Source organism: Phalacrocorax carbo, chromosome 2 (assembly GCF_963921805.1).
Source record: "Phalacrocorax carbo chromosome 2, bPhaCar2.1, whole genome shotgun sequence".
NCBI classification, from domain to species: Eukaryota; Metazoa; Chordata; class Aves; order Suliformes; family Phalacrocoracidae; genus Phalacrocorax; species Phalacrocorax carbo.
Window position 1 is genome coordinate 125,540,404 of NC_087514.1, and position 25,280 is coordinate 125,565,683.

Sequence of the window (25,280 nt, forward strand, 5' to 3'; positions counted from 1 at the left end):
TTTATAAAATTAACCTTATTTTTACTTATATCTCTGGACCTGAGCAACAGTTCATGACCAGAACAGGTCTGCTGTTCAAGGCAATTTCCACAGTTTATGACACTGACTTTGGCCTAATCAAAAGGAAACACTGCTTTCTGACATGATGAATGATCTTTTTGACATAACAGACAGGACTGTTGCTTCTCTCCAAGCTCAATCTTTATTTCATGGTCATTTTTACCAAATCAGTGCTGGTGGTGATACATCAAACACTTAGAATTTCAATGAAATTGTCATTACAAAGGTTTTCAAGTTTCTGCAAATTTTCTCTGTTCGGTTTATTCTGCTTGTGGTTTAGTCTCAACATCTTTCCATAAGGTTTTGCTGACTATCCTGGGTAGTTCCCAGTAAGGCTCAGCCTTCTTGGCAGTTCTGTGACCAAAGCGATATTGGGGTGTGAGGGAGTCTGTCCCACACTCCCCAGTCTCCTGATTTCCCAGCAGTGAAGACAGCGAGCTCTGTACTTGTAGCCTGATCCTGGGTACCATCCAGGTTGTTCTGTATTTGCGAGTGTCACCCAGTTGGTGGCTTTATATTTTGTAGCAAGTTGAAAAGGTCAACAGGCAATTAGCAGCTATGGGCTGATAATAGAACTGCATACATACACACATATATGTATTTAAAACACCTATAATTAGTTTCTATATTAGTTATGGTTATATATAATACATATTAGTTTAAGGTTTTATAAACAATATTTATATTAAAAACACATCCAAAAATACACATGAAGACACACAGACCCCATATATAAGAATAAACCATACAATATAATAATTAACAGTATTCTCTTATTACATCTAATCACATCGATAGCCAAAAGAAGCCCATAGATACAGAAGTCACATATTTGATCCTTTAAAAGTTACATCTTCCAAATGATGGTACCTCCAGTAATTCTCTACATAACATTACGCATATTTCTTCTTCTCAAAGAGCCCTTTCTTTCCTCCTTTAACACAATATTACAGTTTATTCAATTGCAGTACCTGATAACAGAGCACTGACTTTGTAAGAGTACCTTTCTGACAGCTCATCTCTTACACATATGTACTGTACTGCAAAGAAATAAAGCCAGATGATGTTAAACCAGTTTTCTGAAGCTACCATTTTAAAAAAAAACTACAAACCACTAAGAAAAGTATGGTTGCATAATTTTTAACAAAACAATATGGAACCTGATGCGATGCATTAACGGTCCATAATGTTATTGAACAAGACTACAAGAGAGACACTTTACTTGCACTTGCTTGTCAGACAATTACTCTCTGCTACTGTAATACTTCATGTGCATACTTCCAAGGAAGAGTCATGAACGCACAGGTTCATTAAGGGAATGAGAGAATCGATTGTAAAATGGAAAAGGCCGAGTGAGGTCATATTTCAAAGAGATGAATATGGTACACTCCATTATGTTGTAATCAGCCTCTCTCTTTCATCCTAAGAACTGTAACAGTCTATCCTAATTTAAAAAAAAAAAAAAAAAAATCTCACTGCCTGCATCGTACCTTCATCCCAAATACAGTGAGGAATTCAAATGTGCTGCAGGCAGTTTCCATTTACCATGGTCTTTGGAGCAGACGGTATTGATGTTGCTGACCATTTTTCTCCCTAATAAGAAAAACATTCAAATGCTACTAATATTGCTGCCTTGGCAAACCACATTTAATAGATGGGACTTGCCCTGTACATGACACATAGAACATCAATCAAGGCTGAATTTTATTTCAATTTATTATGGTTGCTGTCTAAATGAAAAAATGCTTATATCGTTAAAATGTCTTACAATATAAATGTGCAAATGATGTAATCACCCATTTTGTGAGAAAATTCTGATTTTCATTAAAAATATCTATAGTTGAACTTCTAAATATTTAATAAATGCAAAACCAAGAAAACACCACCACATTAAGGAACCGCAGTAATTGGTACCTGGTGTAATATCATGTTTTTGTGCTTGATAGCTTTTTCTTTAGATGAGTTTATAAGGTATTCTTTTAAAATTATAAGAGCTGCCTTTTTATGAAAATCATCCAGAATAAATTACTTTAATCTTGACTTCATTCAGGACTCTCACACGTGTGGTTTTTTTCAAGTTATAATTAATCACAGTTTTTTGCTTGCTATAGCCAGCTGTCTCCAGTCTCTGAACCTAGAGGCCTGCAAAAGCCCTGTAAACTTTCCCAGTTAAGCAACTCTGGACACCACATGATTACCACGGGGCAGGAAGCAGCACCTTCTAAGAAAATAGACGATACTCAATTTTGTAGGTGATCAGAGTGCACAAACCTGTCCCAGCTGTGGAGTCAGAACTTAAGGCTTGGCACAGTCCCGCTGGCACACGCAGCAACTGAATCCACCAGGAGCTCGCTGCGATGACGGCTCTCCTAGCTGCTACCGCCAGAACTGCACAGAACAATCCATGCAAGGTAACGGCCGTGCTGCGCTGAGCGCTATAGATTGCCAGGTCAACCCAACGGCATTCAAACCTCATTAAACGGTCATATACTCTCTGTACATTATTAGCATACAATTATTATAAAAATACAATACTCCCCCACCTTATAAACAGCTGGCTCTTCCTGCTGTGTTCATTTGGTAATGCTCAAAAGTCCAGAGCCTAAATGTACTGTAAGACACCAAAGAACAATAAATACTTACAGAATTTCATAAGCACATAGCAGGCCAGGGAAAAAAAAAATTTCTACTAGGAGATAAGAGTTTAGCATGGATCTGTAGGCAACTTCCTAACGTTTTCCTTACTTGGACAAAAGCATTTGAAATGGAGTTTTGATGCAACAAGCAAAAGAGTGAACTGCAAAAACAGAAGACCACAGTAATATGTGATGAACAGATGGGTAATGTAGTCACACACTGCATCACTTTAGTGCTGCAGTTCATCAGGTAACCACTGCTCACGCACAAGTTCCAGCATCTTTGATGAGAGGGAAGGCGGCATGCAAGGTTTTTGCCTTGCACCGCATTTTGTCATAACCAAGAACTGAGAAGCAATTTGAAGTTGGCCTTTAAAAAAACACAACACAATGGATAAATATCTGGAAACTGAAGAAGCACAGGAAAGCTACATGTCAGAAAAATGGGATTTTTATAACGTTGCATATTGTAAAGTTTGCCAGAATGTGTTGAAAGAAGAGCCAGCTAAATCACATCCTGCCGCAGCTGTCCAACTTTATAGCTAAAATGTTCATATTAATTCCATTAAACAATTAGAGAAGGAAATCCAAAATATTATTACAAGTATGTTGGCTTGACACTGCCTTTTTTCCAGATTTAATAACAGATACAGTACTCTCAACTTCAAAGGGTGATGAATTTATACAAATTGTAGGCATTTACACCCTCAGGGCCACAAAGCAGTTGCCCTATGGAAATCCTACAAAATCTATACTTCGCTATAAGTTTCTGACATTTTAGAAAAGAAAGGAAGGATATTCTAGTAGTTACAGATCTGGCCTGACATTTAGGGGATCTCAATTTAATTTCCTTGTCTGCCAGACTTCCCTTCATAATCTCAGGCAAAGTAAATAATTTTCATTACCCCAGTTTCCCATCTTCAAAATGGAGAAGACCATTTAAAGTACCTGAATCAATTAAGTTTTAAGCAAAGGAAAAAAAATACACCCTCCTCTTCTGTATTTTTATTTTCTCCTCAAGTGGAAAGTCACCTGAAAGCCCAATCTTCCAAAGGCTTAGACAGTATGCTGTTACGTATCTTGAAATCAACAAAACACACTTTTGAAAGTAACATACTGTACATGTAGCTGGTCTTAATGTCACTGGAGGGCCTTCCATTTCAAAACTACTGCTCTGTGATAAAAAAGATATAGAAGAATGAGCACTAGTGAAGTTAATAAACAAAATGCATTCATGGCCCATTACTTCAAATAACTTTACTATATAAATAGTCCACTCATAAAATAATGGCCTCAATTAACATTTAATTCTCACACAATGCATTTATAATGTACTGCAGGGATTAAAAGTTCTGCATGAATATCACTATTCTAGAAGTGCCACAACTTACAAGAGAAGTACTGACATATTTTCCACTTGATTAAAACCAGTTCCTAGTCTTCCCCCCCCCCCCCACTTCTTTACTAGGCCTCTTTGTCCTAGAAGAATTACAAGAAAAGATAGTCTACTACGTGATGGAGCTCCCAATCTGCCAGCTGATGATGATTCGCAGCCTTGCTTTGAAAATTCATAAGCACACTAGAGCAGCACTACTACACAGGAGCAAGCTAAGAGGTCCCACCACCCTGGTAGCCCTGAGACTTTGGGAGGCAAGTGATGAGAATTTGCTGCATAAGCACATGCTTCAATCCTTTTTACAACAGGGTGGAATAAAGCAAGATTTCTGAGTCACCCCTGCCCCCATCAGCTAAAAAAATGCCAGCACTGCCGCTGCAGGGAACAGACACTTGAGGACAAGACGAAGACAACAGTGGAAGAGTCTTTCTGACATTATGTGGACATTCTGACAGCAGCATGTGATACAAGGGCAGCTGTGATGCTTGTAACTTGATAGATCTAAATGTCGTGTGAAAGACCTCCCCTCACTCAGCAATCCTAGTGTTTTCCAAGCTAATGCATTCTCTTTAAGCACAGAAAATTAAGAAGTTAACTGGGAAAGAGAGTATCTTTGTAATATGTGGTTGCTTTTATCCTGCAACACAATGACTGAGCATTGATGAGATGATAACTCAGTCAATTAATCAAACGCCAACAAAACACATTCTAACAATGACTGCCGCATTCATGGTGTCATTTTAGGAACTGTCTCCAGTACACACAGATATTTTTTTGTCCCATGGGTTTGAGCTGAATCTTAATGAAATTAACTGCTAGAAGAAACCAAGCCAGTACAAGCTACCAGCCTACGGGGGGCATGCTGCAAAATGCACTGAAAAAGCCAACAAATGCTTCCCCTAGAACGCCAGAAAGGAGGAAGGCCAGAAAGCTCCTGGAAATCTAAAATGGACCTCACTGTGCTTTGATAAAGAAGTGCTTTGATGGTTAAGTGATGGATTAAAAAGTCTTAAGAGCTAGCATAAGACAGATCTAAATATAAAATCCCACCAACACCTATTATCTTCAAAACCTATTTAGGATCATGTTAGGACTTCTGCCTGTGGGTTCGTCTAAGGCACAAAAAACCCCCTAATTCAAGGAAAATGAAATATACAAAAAATGAAACTGCTTTTCAGCTACCATTTTCCTTGCAAGAATTGTCTTATTTTAAATTTATTGTTAATACAGTATGTTAGTAGTTGCTCCTAATAAGCTCTGCATACATCCAAGAAAACTGCATACACTGACAAAGATGCTTCCAGTTTTGCACAACACACAGCTTTTTTATATGATATGTTCTCTCTTGAAAACTACTCCCTCACAAAATGAAAATTCAGCAGAATCTCAATAGCTTTCATATTTCAGTCTAATAGGTAGCATGGCATTGCACAGCCACCCACCTTTGCTACAATATTGCACAGCACATTTAACAGACATTTGCTTCCTTCACACAATCCTTATGTGCAGCTTCTGCAGGACCTTAGTATTAACATTTAACAGAGTCTATGAGCATAAAGCACATTTATGAACACCTGCTAGAACATTTTATTTGCCTTAAGAGTTTCATTATAACTGTTAAATTTTCTTGCTATGCTTTATGGGCCAAATCCTGGTCCAGTTTTAGCCTGAACTCCGATAGACTTCAACAGGAAGCAGATTTGATTGTATGTGGTTTTCCATACAAATTCAATACGGCTTTAAACAAAATGGGATTGCTGCTAAGCACAATACTGGACAGAAAAAGCCGGTGCCCAGCAGCTCTAAACAAAACCTGTCAACTCAGCCTTCAAATAGAATTTAAAACAAAAATAATTTTTTAAAAAAAAAACACCAAACCAAACAACCCCACACCCACAAATCCATAACCTTCACATTGTATTGCAAAAACTCACTGGCTCGAAGGCTGAAAGCAGAAACCATACAGGTATCCCATTCACAAAAGCCGATGGCCTCCCATGCCTTGGTTAGATGACCTACCATCAACTACTCCCTCTCAGAACACTCACTGATTCTCCCCCTACCAAAACCTTTGTTCTCTGTATTAAAGTCACCAAAGGCCAGAGTCCAGCCAGGTCAGCATCGATCTTCTCTTGATGCATCCGGACAGCCACGGCCCTCTGCAACAACACAAGACAGCCTGGAACAAAGCACACAGAGCCAGAAGGTGTAGGTGGGGAACAGCCCAAGGAAGATGCTGCAGAGGAAGCCATGCCAGGAGTCTGACTGTTCTGACGATGTTCTCTACAACTGTTTCTCTTTGACAGAGTTTTACTATCATTACTGGAGATGTTCATAACACCCCTGTGAGACTGAACGTGACTACATACAAGTGAGCAACACAGCTCCTCACAGCTTAGAGAGAGATAATAATGGAGGACTCCATGAAGTCTGCTTGGAACCCCTCTAAGAAAATTTAACCTCATTTGAAAATACATAGACATTACTTCAACCATTGCTATAGAAAGCCCTAAAATAGTAAGACAGACAGCTAGTAAAGAGTAGACATTATGGCAATGCCACTTCTGTTCACAAAAGCTTGACAGTAAATGCTTGATTCAATGCATACTATTAAGCTCCCCCAAAATCAAAACAATTATAAAAATGGAATTATAGACACAATGATGAATGGCGACAGATGAAATGTTAACAGATCTAGCACCATACACAAAAATCATTGATTTTCTCTGATTACTACTTAGGTGATCAGAGCATATGAGGTCCTAGTTGCCTGCTTGCTCTAGATTTTATTAATGTTCTAATATCAGACACCCAATTTGGAAATCAATGCTTACTTCATCATTTTTCTCTGAAGGATTCTATTATTCACAATTGATTTAACAGAAATGAAAGGCTTACCATTAACAAGACCCAGCTGCTGACACTTCTTAGATGAATTATTGAACTTCTAAAAGTGAATTAACTTAACCATCACCAAGACTTATTGTCTGATGTTCCTCATACCAAAGTCAGTATATTTATAATTACAGAACCAAGTAGTAGAAAGTAGCTTCTTTGCCACCTCCTTTAACACCCACCATATACACCAAGTAAAAATTAAGATTTGCAAAGATACAAATAGGAATTATACACCAAATACAGTCAGCGGGAGCTTAGTGTCTACCTGCCTTTCTACACCCTTAATCTTCATCTTCTTTCTAAAACTCAAGGATACAGGTCATTTCAGGCTTCAGAAAAAGGAAATTCAATTTATGGCAAGTTACATCTTTTGCCAATAAGATTACTACAGTCAAAGATCCCTAGAGCAGGCCATGCCCTGCCAAAAAGCCTACAGAAGACAATTATTAATTCCCTTTAGGTATAAAGTGAAGATCCATCTTATGAATTGAGATAAAAGTAGCAAATATTAGACAATTGCACATAGAAGCAGTACAACTCCACGCTCAAAAGCACTGTAAACGTACAAAGCAAGAGGCCTACGCATAAAATCTGTCACCTGAGCTAAGGGGCTATCTGCTCAGAACATAAATCCATCAAGCCCCTTTTCTAGTCTAAAAAGGACTGTGCATCACCCAAGGTGAATTCAGTTCCTCATGTAAGAGCTTCTGTTCTGCATATTACAACCTGATAAAAAGTCCAATACCAAGAAAGAACAAGATCGGAAGGGCAGTTCATAAGACCAGCTACTCTGTGTGGTAATCCTATGATTTAACAACTTCAGTCTCAAACACTATGCATTCCCTAGCAGGTACACTGCTAATAATGCTATTCATGAATCATCACTGAGATGTGGTGATGAACGTTGAGCGTCAACAGTGTTACACCACCCAGTGCACTGGTCTGCAAGCAACTTACTGTCAAAACACAGTAAGTAAGTAAAACACAACAGGGTTGCGCTAAGCAATATGCTGCCCTTAAGCCATGGGTTAGCAGGACCACAGCTGTCCAATGGCAAATGAAGAGCAACTGTTCAGCTATCAATACTAGTGAACACTTCAGGTCTTGCTAATCTGTACTACCTGGCTGAATATGCTTTCAAAATGCTATAATGGCAACTGCTGTCTCCTTTAGCATCATCATACTCGCTGAGCTCAGCTTGATTATACTTACCTCTGTAACTGCTCTGAAAACTTCAGCTCAAGACCAAGCTGAAACTCTAAGCACAACCAACTCAAAGTCTTCTGGATTAATAATACAAATTTCTGTCTTCCTTTTATGGTGGAATGATGACGTACCTGTTCTATCCTTTTCTCACAAGCTGAAAGTCAATGACTGCCCAAAATCACTAGAGCTTCTTCTCAAAGCCCTCAATGGATTTGATTGCTTGCACGCTGCTGGAGGCAAAACATCTGGGCCTTTTTTACTAGGGTTAGTGTCTGAGGAAGACAATCTTAGAGCAAATAAATCTCTTCTTAAGTACTGTATTTCTCCTTCCCAAACCCCTGCATCTGTTTTAAACCCTATCTTACCAGAATTAACTTTTTAAAATTCTGCTTACATTGGACAAAAAGTTTAAAAATCAAGGAAAATGGGAAGGAAAGAAGCCTGGCAGACAGAGCCTCCAAGCTCGTAAGTCTTACTATCTTAGGGAAACAGGCCAAAATCATTAAATTATGATTATGTTGAAAATATTTAGGTACCCACATTTTTTTATCTGCCTCTTCTCTACTGAGTAACACTTATGAAATGGAGACTGGCTAGGCATCACTGAAGTCTGGTTAAATCTGATATCTGCATAAAACACATCTCAGCAAGTAGGTTATAATAATTTTTTTAAAAAGACATGGACATTGGCAGATTTCCTGCCTTTCTTACACTCATTTTTTCCAGTATTTCCCACATTGCGAAATACCCCTTAATGCTATAAAGGCAGAGCAGATTGCAAAAGTGGTCCTAGTGGTTCCAGTGGGAGAAACGTGGTCAGAATCTGGCATTCAACAAAGTTTCCATTTCTACATAGGTTTCATTTATTTTTCAGTTTAAAAATAAGACCATATTTTGGCATGTAACTAGAGCTGCTCTTACAACGCAAAAGAAGTAACACTGCTGGCAAGCCTCAAAGCTGTTCTGAGACAAAACTGTGTTGGCAGAACTTTTAGAAAATTTCTTTTTGACTAGAGGCAGAATTCAACACCAGCATAAATGGGAGAAACTTCACCAAAATCAATCACGTTACACATGCTTACTTATTGCAGGTCTGAACCCACATTAAGTTTATATAAAGCAAATACATTTAGCTGACATGGAATTTAAATTCTGTTGAACCAATTCTGTTTATCTTCTACATTGATATAATAACTTACCATCGAATTCTATGATCATTCTTCCATGAACACTGTTTTTCCTCAGACGCAAATGCCACCCTGCCATTTACTAAATACCATGACCATGCCAAACTCATGTCTTTTAATGTAACAGTTATCCAATTTAGGTGCCCAATAGTTACTATATGATGAAATTACAGCTGCAAGATCTGTATTCCTGCACCAATTACAGGCATGGAAGAAAATAACATAAATCTGACATTTCACAACTTCTGAGGGTTTGATTTTGCAACCTACTTTCTAAAATACCTTTTTTTGCACATTTTACCCAAGTTTTTTTTTAGAACATGAGTAAGTTAACCAATGTGTAGCAGTGTTCCTTCAACACAGATCACAGCAAGATTTGATTCTCAACTTCACCATAGTACAGACAACCATGAAACTATTTAGGTACCTGAACATAGGTGCTCATGCCCTTGGATATCCAGAATATAGCTGGATGCAACAAAGAACCTACAAGGAAACCTGCACCACTTTAGATCAGCTGTTGAAAGCAACTGAATTGAGTCCTTCTTGCCATAGGAAAGAAAGAAAGGAAAGAAAGCTAAGTGATACTGATATCAGGCTGTTGAGGTAAGCTTACAGGTTTGAGGGAAAGGTCACAGTAAGGTCTTCTTTTTACCTTCTTCCTGGGAAATGCAGATTTTTCGTATTCACTGTGAAAGCAGAGTGGGCAACAGGAGCATTAAATCAGGTACTGTGGGCAGGCTTCAACAGATACCTGGAAGCACGGAAACCAAAACCCTAGCATTTTCCAATGGGTACTGTTCCTGCCCTTCTTTAGCAGTTGTGTGATCCCAAATTTGGGAAAGCTCGTGATTTTGGCAAGGTGATAACTTTTTCCTAAGGAACACAGGTTAGAGAAGAGGAACAGATTTTTAAACTTCCATACATTACCAGATCTCAACAGAATTTCATTGGTTTAGAAAACAAAAAGGCATTGAAATTGTCTGAGAATTACCATCTTGCCAAATATCAAAATCTGCTGCAAACAAAGGAGTTGTAAGATCATCTCAAAGACAAAGCAATACAGAGCTTAAATACATAAATATTTCCTAGGCCAAATTCTAAGCACAGGTTACTTACCCTACAGTTGACTTGACCTTAAATGCAGTTTTCGAGTATTGAATTGAAAAGCTTCAGTCTTTTGTTTAGCTTTTTTTATTTTTTTTAAACTGTGCTTTTTTTAACCTGTTATACTGTTACTAAAGATAAAAATGACGAAGAAATGTAGGCTGGATTTATTTACCTTCTGAGTCTTAAGATTTTTTATCCAATGTACCACAATGCACTAACTGCTTCAAATAATTCAGCTAAGCACATTTTTAACACTTGATTGTAAAAGTCAAGCTGCCTACGCATAAGGTATCTTTTCAATAAAATATAACACTTACTTTAGATGTTTATTGACTTAAAACAATTCAACAGATAGGAAGAACTGTAAGAGGTGATGATATGTTCAGACTGCAAATTAACACGATTAATTTGACCGCCAATGTAATTAATACATTGACCAGATAGGTAGAGTTAGAGCTTCAAACAAACTCAATATGCAGCTACTTCAGGACTGAGATTCCACACAGAACTCTCACTGAGAATGAATTACACAATTTTTTCAGTGTAGTATGCCTAAGAATTGGTGTGACAAAGATCATCCGATCTTCAGGAATTTGAGGCCAATTTGCTACTAAGTATAGGAAGGCATGATAATAATCTTTTTATTTCCACAGTGGAAATAACATACTACAGGTGTTTCAGAAAGACTTTGATTTTTTTTAAAACAAGCAGTCTCTTTCTTTCCATATGTTACCAAATCTAACAGAGGCACATTTTTATTTAGGCTAAATCATGCCTTATGGGACACACTTATGAGGAAGAAAGGAGGACATGCAACTGGCATTTGAGACATATTGCCAGTGCAAAGCTGCCAAAAGCACACAGCAGGGAGCATGTTTTGGCTATCACGAGCAGAATAAGCATGCACTCCTTAACTACTGCCAGCTGGCATTTGTTTCCAAATACAGAATGCTCACTAGGCAGTTTGGAGACTGGACATACTCCTAACCTTAAACTATGCTCCCATAAAAATGCACTGCTGAGATACCTCATTAACCATGCCTGTCTCTTAGCTTACTGCCAAATGAGAAAGACTGAATGACACAGAAAAATCATACATTTCTCCCTATGCACAAAAAGTACTTAAAGTATACCCTAACATACTCTAGTGCTTACAGCAAGAGAGAGATTTTAAGAGTGTTGGAAGAAGCTTCTGCCAACATCTCAAGAAGCAGAAACACTGTCACTACTCCATTATACACAGATAGAAAAAGTGAAATCCAGACACAGGGAGTACCAAGAAAACACAGCAATGCACAGCAAGAGTGGCTGGCACCGTGGTTATAAACTGTACTATCATGTTTAATACAACCTCTAGCAATCCTCACAACAGAGACACTCCCTGCTTTATGTGCTGGGGCAGATTTGTGGGTAGAAGATTAATGTCCCCCTCCATCTGCTAATGACTATATAGGTCCCCTGGGCTTTGCACCAAGGGTACTTTGCCCTTAGGATGAAACAAGAAATGGGAATTTGTGTTCATTTCTACACGTGCCTACTATTTCCAGCAACACTCTCAATTGCTAAATGTGTATTATTTCAACTTTATCTACCAAAAACATATTTTACCACAGCAGTTCAACTGTGATTCCAATTAGATTTTCAGAGAGATCAGTTAAAAGGAGAACAAACCAACAGGGGGGCACTTTTCACTTTTAAAGCGCTTACCTGACACAGCCTGCATCAGTATTTTCCCTGTAAGTGTTCTATTCATTAACTTTTCACTACATTTTCAAAGTGACTCCACTTTTGGATTTCCTTTTCTCTGTTGCTGATAGCCTGCTGTCATGGACCAAGCAACTCTGAAGGAAGAAATATACCAGAGACTGCCATGCAAAGGAGAGGGCACTAATTAAGGTCTTTGCTTCCTTCAGGGGATGCTGTGAGTGGATTTTAACTTACCCCTGTAACCGTACCTTTGCTCCTGAGAGCCGGAGGCAAGTCAGAGGGAACTTGACACCAGGGTAGTCTTCATGGACCTAAGCCAGCTTGACATCCTGAAAGAATAAGGGGAAAGAGCAGTTACAAAGTGAAGTTTTGTAGGAATAAGGCAAACATACTCATCAGACAATGATATTCACAGCAAAATCAGGGAAGATCTTAATTCTATCTCCAATACCCGCAAATAAGAAATCGAAACCAGAGCACTGTTTCACTAAAGTTTCTGAATGCGGGTATCTCAGGTTGGTGACATGCTTCCTTTCTTCCTCTTCCCACTGTACACCCCTATCAACTGCAACACTGACCCTCTCCTCAGTTCCAGCTCAAGGAAGAAGTAGGTGTCCATGCCAAAAATCCCTGTGAGCACCCAAGGGAATTCCAGGGCCAGTCAACTGCGTTTGCACCAACACTGAGTGCACACAACCAACTTCCCCCAGTTTACTCAGTTTATCTCTGGAGAAAGAAAAAAAGAAAAAAAAGCTGAAATACCTTTGCAGCTGAACCACCAACACATGAAAATTCTACCCTCTTTTTAAAAAAGGGAAATGTGACTTCAATAACATGAACTCTAGAAATCCTTTTGAACCAACTATACACTGTTTCTGTCAACCCACTCCTGCCCAAAAAGAAAAGCAGGACAAGAGAGAAAGAAGTCAAGAGAGAAAAAAAGGGGGGGGGGGGGGAGGGAGGAGGGGGGAAGAGAGAGAAAAAAGGAATTGCTCTGTACTGCCCTTTTTCATCTTCCGCAGAGAGTTGCCTGGTCTCAGACACTCTACCAGAGCGCAGAAACTGCAGCCACAAAATACAATTCGTATTTCTCCCTCGCATCAGCAGCACTACAAAACAATTGAGTGTTGAACTAACAAAGTGTTCTCCCTGTCCAACCCTTAGTACTCATAATATTACTTTGAAAACACTTCTCTGCTGGCTTCCCAAATCAGGAAATACTCTAAATCAAAAGTTATACACTTAACATTGTTAAAATTGGTTGTAAAATCCAACCAAAAAACCCAGATTGATTCTGTGTAAAACAGCAGATCTGTCAGCAAAGCTATTTCTGTACTGCATTCTTGTTAGATCCAGCAGAGCTGCTCCCATATTTCTGATCTGAATCTAGTGATATTTGGCCCTTTTCGTATGCTTCCTCAGTAACAAATCATGCATTTCAGTATTTATTTTAAAATTAATCATCTTTCCCTTTTATATGTGTACAATGCTGGTAAACACATCCTGAGTATGATTTAAACACACAGAGCAGCTAAAAGGGATTTAAAATTCCTGTTATCTCATGATTACTAAGTCACTTTCTGGTCCTTTTGGAAGACTGACTTAAAGTTTAAAAGCTTGAATCTCAGTGCTTTTATACATACATACATATATATACACATACATACATACATACATATATATAAAGAATATTAAAGACAAAAGCAGGACTCAAGGAAGGTAAGGGCCAGAGCAAAAAGCTGCCGCTTCCCTTCCCTTTTACGAGTACAAGATTGCATATGTCCTGCTCAACACTCTTTTGAGCAACAAAAGAGTGCTCTCCTTAACGTGCCTCCTTGGTTCACACCCTGTGGTCTGTACAGGTAGGCAGCCCCCACAGGGAAAAGGCACTCAAGTCTATGCATCCTACAGAGCACCGACAGCAACCATTCAAGCTTTTACACAAGCTCATTGTACCTCTGCAGAAAGGCCACACTCAGTCTGGCCCACAGAGAAAATACTGCAGCCTAGATTCATTAGTATCTACTTACACTGCTGCGGGTTATATGCACATACACTGTCTCTGACAGTCTTTCTGAGCAGCAGAACAACAATCTTAACTTTTAAGCCTGAATCCCAGCTAGCATATTTAACTCAAGTACTGGTAAAAGTCATTTAATGTTATTTGCAAAAAAAGAAAAACATAATTGGTTTTGAGGGGAGCAGAGGGTGGATATACTGTGGATACATTCCTCCCTTCTCCCACAAGTAAGAACGTATACACACAGGCATACAGCATAACAAATATGCTTGTTCTCAAATTACATATAGGCATCAATATATAAAAACATCACATCTTATATTCAAGCTGTATATTACAAAACACAAATGGTCAAATATGATGCCACAACTAACATCAGCGAGCCACTCCATCAGAGTGCTGTCATCACATCAAGCCCAAAGGACGTGTCAGCAATCAATCTTAGAGAGTTTCATTAGTCACTCTATCAAAAAAAAAAAAAAGGCACTTTTATATTACACCAGCCTATAACAGCCATTTCAAATTTACTATGTGTGACATACCTCCCCAGCCTTGTGAAGAACTGACCTACACTAACCACAGGTCCAGCAAAAACTACCACTTGATATGCCTTACACTTATTTGTCAGTCATTCTCAACACATGGCAACACGACTGTGACTATTCATGGCAGCAGCATGATGCAGAAGCACTTTGCCCCACACAGTTTAAACATGTTCCTTTTGCACGTGCTTTTTACAAAATAATTTTTATTTGAAATTATGTTGACCATGAGTGCTACACAAAGTGCTCCTCTGATCCAGCAAACAGCTCTTCCCTTCTAAAAATATAATTACAAAGAACATTTAGCATAACTCTTATGATACTTATTTTCTCTGTGGGAAATCATCTTACAGAATCAGAACAATTTAGGCTGGAAAGGACCTCTAGAAGCCGTGTCCTCCAATTCCCAGTCAAAGCAGTGCCGATTTCAAAGTTAGATCAAGTTGTTCAGAGTCTTGTCCAGTCAAGTTTGTAAATTTCCATAGGCAAATCCCACAGCCTCCAACAGACCCCTGGTCAGAACTTAACCTTTTGCACTGTTAATTTTTTTCCTTATTGAAATGGGGAAATTCTGACTGGGCATGTGCAATGACTGCACCTCATCCCTTCCCTGTACACCCCATAGAAGAGCATCTCTCTCTGCTCCATAACAGCCCAACAGGATACGGAAGGCAGCAATTCATCTTCTATTCTCCAGGCTGGGCAAACCCAGCACGCTCAGCATCTGCATGTATGCCATGTGCACCAGTCCCCATCCACCTGAGCAGCCCTCCCCTGGGCTCTCTCCAGTTTGTCCCTACCTTTCTTGCACTGGGGGACGATGACTGGACACAGCATTACTCCAGGAACAGCCTCATCAAGAGCAATATTCACCCCTTCAACCGGGTGGCCACACTCTTGCTAATATAGCTCAGCATGGCATTAGTCTCCATTGCTGCAAGAGCACGCTGCTGACTCAAATTCAACATTGCTTTTTAATCACTATATATTTTTATTCCTATAATACCCCTGCCCTAAGAATAAGAGGTTAGAAGAAAGGAAGCGATGTGGGTGGACACCGAACATCCCTTGGGCAATACTATAATACAAGCAAGAAGCTAATGTTGTAGCTAATATTCTTTGTGAAAAACTTACAAAGAAAACAAGTGAGGCATGATCTTACAGCCATGGATGTCAACCTACATTTTGCATGAGAAAGGATGGCAATACCCCGTATCTTAAGAAGCAGTAAACTTAAAAAATCAGTACAGTAAACCTGGCAAGCACTCTGTTTCTTTTTCCAATGAATTTTTAAAGGGAAGTATTTTAGCTAAAATATTAACATCTGCTGATGGCTGAAACGAGGTGTCTGCTCCAAGTTAAAACTCTAAACTGTTTATGAAAACGCAACAAAGCTTTTCACATATTTCACCTAGATCATACAGCATCACTTTATAGGTCCTCTGACATACAGAGCAGCATCAGCTACCGTACTTTCTATCTCAGAGCAAGCTCTTCTGGGGACAACCTCAGAGGAGCGGCACGAAGGATTCAACAGGAGAATGCACCGCTTCATGAGTGGCATCTTGGATCACCTGAACGCAGATCACTCCAGAACAGCTTTTTTAACACTGACCAAACAAAAAAAAAATCTACACTCAGAGAAAATTGAATGTGGTTTAGAATGTAGCTATACAACTTCCTGCAGCTGACCCCAGAAAAAATAAAAGACATATGATCTGTAACTTCCTTTGACTTTTTTTTGAACTCTAAATGGAAAGCTTTGAAGAACAGGATTTTCTTATTAGTTACTTATAAGATTTTTGCTAAATTAAATTTCCAAATAGCACCTAATGCTGGAATATTTGCATGTACCAATACCATGGGCTAAAACACCCTCTCAAAGGAAAACATTATTACTCATTACATTGGGACAGGGTGTACTATATTACTTCGATGAAAAAGAACAGTACATGCCAGTCACTTTATAGGATTAATTCCAAAGCATTTGCAGAGAATCTAGACATGGGTCAAAACAGATACAAGAGGAAGGAGATGTGAGAAAAGGAAGACGTGTTACCTGTACCGAGAGCAATCTTCCTTGCCTGCCAGTGCAAAGCATGCCCTTGCAGGGGTGAATCAGGTTTCATGCAGAGACCCAAGGAAGGCAGCTTTCTCTACGACTTCATAGGATGCTCCCCATATGCAAGAATGGGTTTAATAAAGATTCAATTTATCATTTATTTAAAGCTTGTCTTCTATTACTTTGCTACATATTGCTGCCGCAGGGAGCAGCTTTTTCATATCTGCCTAGATAAGAGCTAAAACCTCCAGAATCATGACTGCCAAATACTCCCAACAACAATCAGCAGGCCTGGACCTTAAGATTATGCTGTGCAAATTCAAAACCTGCCCCCTCAGCAGCTGCAGAAGTTCCACCCAAGAGCACGAAATATGTTTTAACACAGAAAAACAGCCACGGAAATATTTATACACATACCACGTGTATATTCATTTCTGTACACCGTATAGGAAAGGTAAGCAGAATTCTGCATATTGCAGGCGCACCCGATGTAAATAAGCATTCAGCAATTTAATAACAGTAACTGACATAGGTGTCTGTAATATTCTGTATCCATGAGAGAAATGCCATGGCAAACGCACCAGAGCTGTTGCATGGTGGTAGCACCAGTGGCACCTCTCCAGTGAACCTCCTGCAGCTCTGGAAGCGCACGTGTTCCCAGCCACATGCTGGCATCTATCAACTCCCCATGCCAGCCGAATAAACGGGGGACAGGCCGTCGCACCGCACGAGAAGTAAGAGAGAGAAACACGAGACTCTCCCAGGAGAGGCCCCTCTGCCTGTACCCTGCACAAATGCACACATTGGCACAGGATTCAACTTGGGTCTGAAGTTTTACACGTGACCCGGAAAGGTTTTGACATCACTTGTCTAATCAGAAGGACAAAACCCACTCTATGTGCAAAGCTTTTAAACACCTCCAGGTTTGGCACTTTTACTTCTCCAGGTTTGGGGGTTTTTTTCCCCTTCATCCTATCCTCTCCATTTACCTTCCATAGAGACCACCTCCAGAGTGCCATGCTAATTAGCAACAGCTTGCACTCTATATTAAAAACAAAAATAGCAAATCTAGTGAAAAGGGAAACTGAATGAGCTCATATGCATTTCATCATTTAATTAATAGTGCCAAATTTTAATTATATCCAAATAATTTTAATTCTGATCTGATCAGCGCTTGCCATAATTGCTGAAAAATAAAGTAATAAATAAGACGTGTGATATAGTAGGGTCTGTTGCCCTACAGACTCGCTTTAGAGCGCTAAAAAAAATATATATGGCTGTAATCAAAGCTGAAAATAACCAGCTCACTGTGTCAGGACATAAGAAAGAGCTGAACAGTAGAGAAAAGTTAGGCTGGTGTAAAACATAAGTCCAAACCCACCAAAGTATTACTTCAACAAACTAAATAAATATTTAATAAAATTAATTTCTTTTTGCTTTCACTAACATGAGTGGCTCCTAAAAAAAAAAAGTATTCCTTATAGGTAAATGTCTATTCTACAAATTCTCTCCACTTTCCTGTATTTCATAACCATTTGGCTTTTTCCCAGTGGGCCTAATTCTAGTTTTTTATGTCTGTACCTCCTACATGTTCAGCATTTTCCAATCTATCTACCTTGAATACGAACTAAACTATAGGTTACAGAGAATAGAAAGTTAAATGACTCTTCAACTCTTAAGGACTTCCCAGTATTGTAGCAAATGGAATACAACACATTGCTTTGAAGGAGGGAAATATGATTTTACCGAATTTTCATCAGTATCTTAGGACTGAAAGATCGTCTCTCTAATAATACTGAATATTTAATTAGAACACAGCCTACGAAGAAGCAAAATATGACATAATTTTTTCCCACTGCCTTGCCTAAGCTTTAACAATAGTTTGCACTTACAAAATGCATTGGAATAGACTCCAATATTGTAAGATCAGCTAAGCTATATTAGGGAATTTCAGTAACTACTGTCTCCTGCTAATAGATAAACAAGGAGAGAGAAAATAATGATGAAATACAACAGATTTAATGCAGATAACTTACAGAGTTCAACACTACAGGAAACTACTGAAACAACAGGTTATTAAATGTGTTAAATATGTTATAAAACGTTAACACTTCATGGATGGAGTAACCGTTAGCTGAGGAGGGTTAGAAGAAAGTTCCACCATGACAGAAAGCACACCATAACTGCTCACAACAGTTGGATGACACTGGCTGGACCCTGTACTGCATCCCACTGAGAAGCGGCAGCTTTTTAAATTGTTGCTGATAAAACTCACAAGGAGAATCATGCACGAGGGTACAAAAGTAGTGGAAAATTAGATGTTTTTCTTGAAAATACTGGTGTTTCACACAAGAAACACAAGCATTAGCAGAGATCTGATTGAAACTGATGGTAACTCTGATTTTACAGACATGTAAAACCACAGAAGTCAGCAGGGACTTTGTTTATACTACATACCTCTCCCACCATATCCATACAGACAGAAGCGTTAAAATGGATGATCCTTTCCAGGCACATCTGCTCAAACTCCTGCTGTACACACCTGTGGACACCTCATAACTGGGAATTTGCTAGAATAACTCATTCCGTTCCACAGAAATATGGGTATGTGAGAATATTGAGCCTTCTACACCTTGCCCACACCAGAGACCCCTTACCCCTGAAACGACCTAGTATGCTTACATCAATAAAACGATTTTAATACAGAAAAAACTGCTTCAGAAGAAAGCCAAAAAGGCATAATGGTGAAGCAGCACTTGGTGGTGTCACTCCTTCTACATGGTGAGAACCTGATTTTCAGGTGTAACAGAGGTGGTTTATCATACTGCTATTGGGGAGAATTAGCCTGAAATCAGAAGTGGACTGCAAGACCCCTCAGCTGTGCAAGGAGGTGCAGAAGAGAATCAGACAAGATACAGGGTACCCCAAAGTGTGACCATCTGCTTTGCAGCCAGCTTTTGCACTCTTCACAGGCACACTTAGTCACAGAATAATGACAACCCAGGTTGGGGCAGATCCTATACCAGTAACCACTCTCATTTACTAACACTGTAACGCTACTAGGCAAGGGCAAATCCTGCAGCCCTTCATCTAGCAAAATATATTTTGCCGGAAGCTTACCCATGTAAAAAGCTGAGATCAACCTTCTCTCGTCATTAAATCAGATACAGACAGATGCTAACACATCAAGCTCTTACCTTGGTTCACAAAGGCAAGATTTAATTAATATTTTAGATCAAAACCAGCTTTCTTGGTTAAAAACAAAACACAACACACACCAGCTCTCAATGCTCTTATTTTAAGAGCAATGGTTTTTTTCAGTTTTGCTTCCAACTCTTCCCAAATGACATAACCAGAACTGCAGACAAGTGATGTCCACATAGCAACTTCTGCCACAATGACACAATTGGTCTAAATTTACACCGACACCACTCTACCTTAATTCTGCCTCTCCCACATGCACAGGCTCTTGCACTACTTTTCAATTCCTTCAGGTGACTGTAGCATCATACATAATTAACCTACGCTTGCTAAACTTCAGAAGAACTTTTTCAAAGGTAAGAGCCATAGAGCAGCCCCTGCGAATTTCCTCTCTTTGGGCTGTTGCTGTACTGTCCTGGTGGGCATTCTTCAGATCCACCACAGTCCTCAGACAATAATATTTTTGTGCTGCTCCCTTAAATATTTTCTTTTCAGAATCCATCCTATTATGTCCTGTCTCTCTTCAAAGTGTGAAGTAAGACTGTTTTATGGATTAAATATATCGCCAATGATTTAGCCCTCCGTATTTCACGTTACACGCAGCTTGCTAAAATGCTAATAGGCACGTCTCAGCCAAAGGCATAATCTCAACTCTACAAAACCCAGCAAAATTCTGCCACAGAATCAACTGACCAAACCTTCGCTCTAAATACAAACAAAAACGTACCACAAGAAAATATCAAAATTGCATAAACAGCATTCACACTACCTCCTTGTATCAGAGCCTGCAACACAGGCGCGCTGCTGAGCCTTCGCACCGTATTTGCTCAGCGCACCGCAGTGACCGGGCGGCAGCAGCGGGGACCCTGCAGACCCTCACTCACCCACGAGCAGCCCCTGCTCCGGCCGCAGCGCTGGCCGCCACCGAGCCCGGTCGGTGCCCCTGGGCAAGGCCCGACGGTGCGCGGGCGGGGAAACGGAATTGCACTTCCAGCAGGAGCCGAAGAGCCGCCCCTGCACGCCCTCCTGGCCACCTACCGAGTTATTTAAGTAAATAACTATCCAACACGCACAAAGATGAAGTAAGTAGCCGGCTAAAAGAAATCTAATGGGCACCGTGGCGCTCTCTGCGCAGGACTTTCATTCAGCAAAGCGCACCATCCTTGGGATTCCGCTTCCATACTCTGGATCACTTTTTTACAGCAAGCGCTGCCAAGACCCATTAGCTTCCCTTTTTATTTTGGTTTGTTTGTTGTGGTTTGTTTTTTTTTTTTTAAGCAAATCTGCAAACATCGAGTGGGGTTTTTTTCCGCCAAAATAACTACTGGTGTATGCAAACAACGGTAAAGAGGACAGCGACGGTCGGCTCGGCAGCAGCGGAGGGGTGATCCCGCCCCGGCTCGGGGCTGTCAGGGTCCCGAGCACACTTTAGCGCTTCCTACGCGCGACTTTATATTATCAAACGGGCTCCCTCACGACGTGTCGGGTGCGCTTTTGTCTGCAAAGGAGAAGAAATAATCCTCCCCCCCCCCCCCCCCCGCGGGGCACTAACGCGACGTTACAGCGGCGTTATAACGGGGTTAAAGACGACCGCAACCGCCGCGCCGCCAACCCGGGTCCCGCCGCGCCGCCGGCTCGGAGGACGCGCCCCGCTGCCGCGCCCGGGCACCCCGCGCTGACAGCGCCGCCGCTCCCCTCCGCGCCCGCCCGCCCGCCGAGTGAGTCGGGCCGGGGCATCGCGGCCCCTGCACGGCCACGGACACCCGCGGAAGGGGCCACGGGGGGACGCGCCGCGCCGCGCCACACCCGGGCTGCGAGGGGACAGCCAGCGGCGCGCCCCGCTCCCCTCCCCGCCTCACAGACGCACACACTTCCCCCCCCGCCGAACATGGCAGGAGCGGAGCCCTCCCCAGAGCTGCCGCCGGCGGCGGCCCCGCTTTACCTCGGCAGCCCGCCGCTCCCGCCGCCGCCCCGCCAGTGCAGCCCGCAGCAGCAGCAGCGGCGGCGGCGGCGGCGGCGGCGGCGGCAGCCCCGGACCCCCCCGCCCCGCCCCGCCCCGCCCCCTGGCGGGGCCGCGCGCGCCCCCTTGCCGCGCGCGGGTGGGGTATGAGGAGGAAAGCGGGGAGAAGGGCCCCCTCCGCCATTTTGCCCCCCTCGGAAAGCCGGCGGGGGCTCTGCGGCGTGGGCAGGTGTGGGGTGGGGAGGGGGGCACGGCCTCGCCCCCCCGGGCGCTGGCGGCCGCCTCCGAAAGCAAGCGGGAGCCCGGGCCGCCGGCTCAGAGGAGTCGTTCCTCTGCCCCGTCCCGCCCCCCTCACCGTGCAGCGCGGGGCCGCTGCCGCAGCCGCGCTCTTTATTTTCCCTGCGCTGCCCGCTGCCTCTGGATAAAGTTTTTCTCTCAGCCAACACCCAGGCTGGCGTTGCGAACACCGGCCTGGAGCACCCTCGGGGCCCGTGTGCCGCTCCCGCCTCGGTGCCAGGGCCGGAGCGACTCTCGCATACCTTCTGTGGGCGTGTGGGCCCAGCGGGCGGCTCCGGCAGGACGCAGTGCCAAATGTCAGATTCCCGGCTAGGGGAGAAATCCCGAAAGAGGGAGAGAAGGTGTGATGGTGTTCAGGTCGGGATGGACGGTCGGCTGCCAGCTTTCCATCCCTGCAACTCGGCTGCCAGTGGGGCCTTCAGCCTCCTCTGGGCTGCCCTTCATTTCGGCTTAGTGACTGCAAAGTCTTTCAGAGAGAAACCCGGGCAAAAATACACTCTATTCAGATTTTTGACAGCTGTAATGAGCTCAAGTAACATTATTAAGTGTAATAAACACATGTCAGCATTAGGCAGTCTTGTGTAGAAATGTTGGTAAAAGCCATGGCGAACGTTTTATTCATAATGTCTTTTTAACTTTATGTAGCTGGTGTAATAGGCCCTGTGCTTTGCTGTTGCCTCGACGGAAAATCATTACCCGGTAATAGATGAGCCAGTTCGGAAGGAGAGCCACTGGGATACTGCACACTTTCATTCATAGATGCTACGTATTAGAGGAAGTAGCAGGAGGCCTGCCAACTTTCCCAATTTAATTACTAAGCTGTCAGTTCCTGACTCCTTATTTCAACTTCCTGAGGCAACATCTGGCTGTAATACCAAAAATAAATAAAATTTGATCATTCACTCAACAACATTCTATTTGCAATGTCCTTTTTACTGCAACTTTCATGAAAAACTCAATACGGGGGATCTGGACCTGGCATCTCTCTGAACTACCCGAAAGTAAAGACGAGAATAGTTTTGGCTGTGATCTGCAAGGCAAAGCTGTGCAGAAGGCTATGTCATATTTGAGCCTTTTTTCAACAAGTCCAGTGGTGTGCCTTTTAATCTTCCTAATCCTTCTTTTATTCAGAAGAACATCAATGTTTTTTTCACTGTATGAAGCTGAGTGATATGACTTCGGGAGATAAAAAAATTAAATCTTTTGCTAGCCAAGAATTTTTGCATTTTCATCAAACGTTGCTTCAAAAGGGCAAATGGTGGCTTCACAAAAAAAAAAGGCATAAAGGGTATCAGATTTAAATGCTACCAAATGTGAGCGAAACACTGAAGACAAGTTTTAAAATATCTATGACTGCATCTTCACGTGTTCTCTGGGTCTGTTTCATATGATGTGACAGCTTTAGCTCACAAGTCGTTATTGCAGTGGCTTTTGGAACCGCATGCCTCTTTTTTTTTTCATATCGTCTCTCAAATACACACACACGCTTACAAAAATATGTGACTGTATATGCACACATGCACACAGAGAGGCAAATACAGAGTGACTCAGCTCTGTGTTCTTGCTTAATCAGTTTCCAAAGATCCAGCACTGTTCTCTTATTTAAAATGCCTAAAGCCACCTTTCCCACATTGCTTATTTCACTGCTCGGCTGCGGAGCCTTTGATAAAGCTAGGCCATCTACATTGCCTCAGCTGGGCTCCTCCTCCTTGGGTCACAGTCTCCTAAATGCCTATCTGAAAGTCTGCAGGTCAACCCTGCCATTCATCACATGGCAGCTTGGACTTCAGCACTGACTCTGCATGCTAGTCCTAGGGGATCCCAGAAGACCTTTCTTCCTGGTGGTCACTTGGCGCTAAGGAAGGAGATTGAGATCTGGAGGCAGAAGTCCTGCAAGCCCAAACTGTGATGAGATGGTGTCAGGAATGCCGTGGGGTGACCACCATTGCCTATGAACGGCATTCTGCACAACTGGCACTTTGGTCTCTCCTGTGCTATGGACCGATAGGAGGTGTAGCAACTGTGGTGGTAAGTACAAGTTGGGCATGTATGGCAGCAGTGCCTAATTCAGTACCTCTAAGTGTGACTCCTTCCCTTAGTGCTCCCAGAGAGCTGCTTCTGGTTTTCCCATTCTGTTAATTCTCTCTCCCTTCCATTAAGAAGTTAGGTGTAGCGATCAAAAGTGTCTGAAGTCAATGTTGCTGTCATCTGGGCTCCTGTTAGAGGTTTGACCTTAGGTCCCTTTTTTTTTTCCTCAGAAGTTTTCTTCCTCTCGTAGCTGCTCTCCACTGGAGCTCCTCATAATTCCTGGCTTCCTAAGGCTGGCTGGGTACTTTTTATTTTATATCCTCCAGTTCAAGCGGCAGAAAGGCTAACTATCCTGTTAAGTAGGGCAGACTTTCTTAAATTGTTGAAAGAACTCTGGATAATCCTTTCATACCTGTCTCCCATCTTCAAGTGAAATGACTATGCCTCTTTAGTCCTCATAGGAGGGGATCAAATGCTTTATATAAATTCTATTCAAGATTTTCCTGTTTTCCCTACAGTTCATGAAACATCAGTCAGACTCTTCCTTTAGACTGTAAAGAAGAAAGAAAATAGAGCGAGTGGAGAGTATTAAAAGTGCATTTTCTGGTCAAATTCTATTTATTGTTTTTTCTACCATTAGCTGATTCCCAGGCATAGGGCTCAGATTTATTTTTAGAAAAGTCACCTAGGATTTAAAAAAAAAAAAAGACCAAAACATCTCAAAATGCTCTGAACCAAAGCAAAGTTTCTGAGAGAGCAGCAAAGACTATGCTGTGTCCTGTGACCAGATGTAGCTTTGAAGACTTTTGCATAGTCTCTAGCTATAGGAGGTAGAGTTTGTACTGTAGGAAGGAGGATTTGTACTTCTATACATTAAGGAGTCTGTCATCAATTTCCCTACTTTTTGCTCAGGAGGTCCCTTGTCAGCTTCTGTTCCATATATGAATTCAGCAATAAAGAGGAAACTATG

At 41.6% G+C, this 25,280-nt stretch overlaps 1 protein-coding gene and 1 long non-coding RNA gene across 4 annotated transcripts in view; both read right to left on the reverse strand.

The window, feature by feature from the left end:
- The window catches only part of RARB (retinoic acid receptor beta), a 337,858-nt gene extending 315,806 nt beyond the window's left edge, over nucleotides 1-22,052 (reverse strand). For 2 of the 3 annotated variants that reach the window (XM_064444254.1, XM_064444253.1), the window contains exons 1-2: nucleotides 21,968-22,052; nucleotides 12,449-12,529 (exon numbers count right to left, since the gene is read on the reverse strand). The gene's annotated coding sequence lies outside the window, so the exon portion shown is untranslated. Of the gene's footprint in view, nucleotides 1-12,434; nucleotides 12,530-21,967 lie in introns of all 3 variants that reach the window. The other variant, XM_064444255.1, reaches the window with a different exon arrangement.
- Nucleotides 184-10,868, reverse strand: LOC135312053 (uncharacterized). Its single transcript, XR_010371690.1, has 2 exons — nucleotides 2,604-10,868; nucleotides 184-1,653 (listed from the first exon to the last, which is right to left on the reverse strand). It is a non-coding gene; the product is annotated as an uncharacterized LOC135312053 (long non-coding RNA).
- Nucleotides 22,053-25,280: the final 3,228 nt, after the last annotated feature.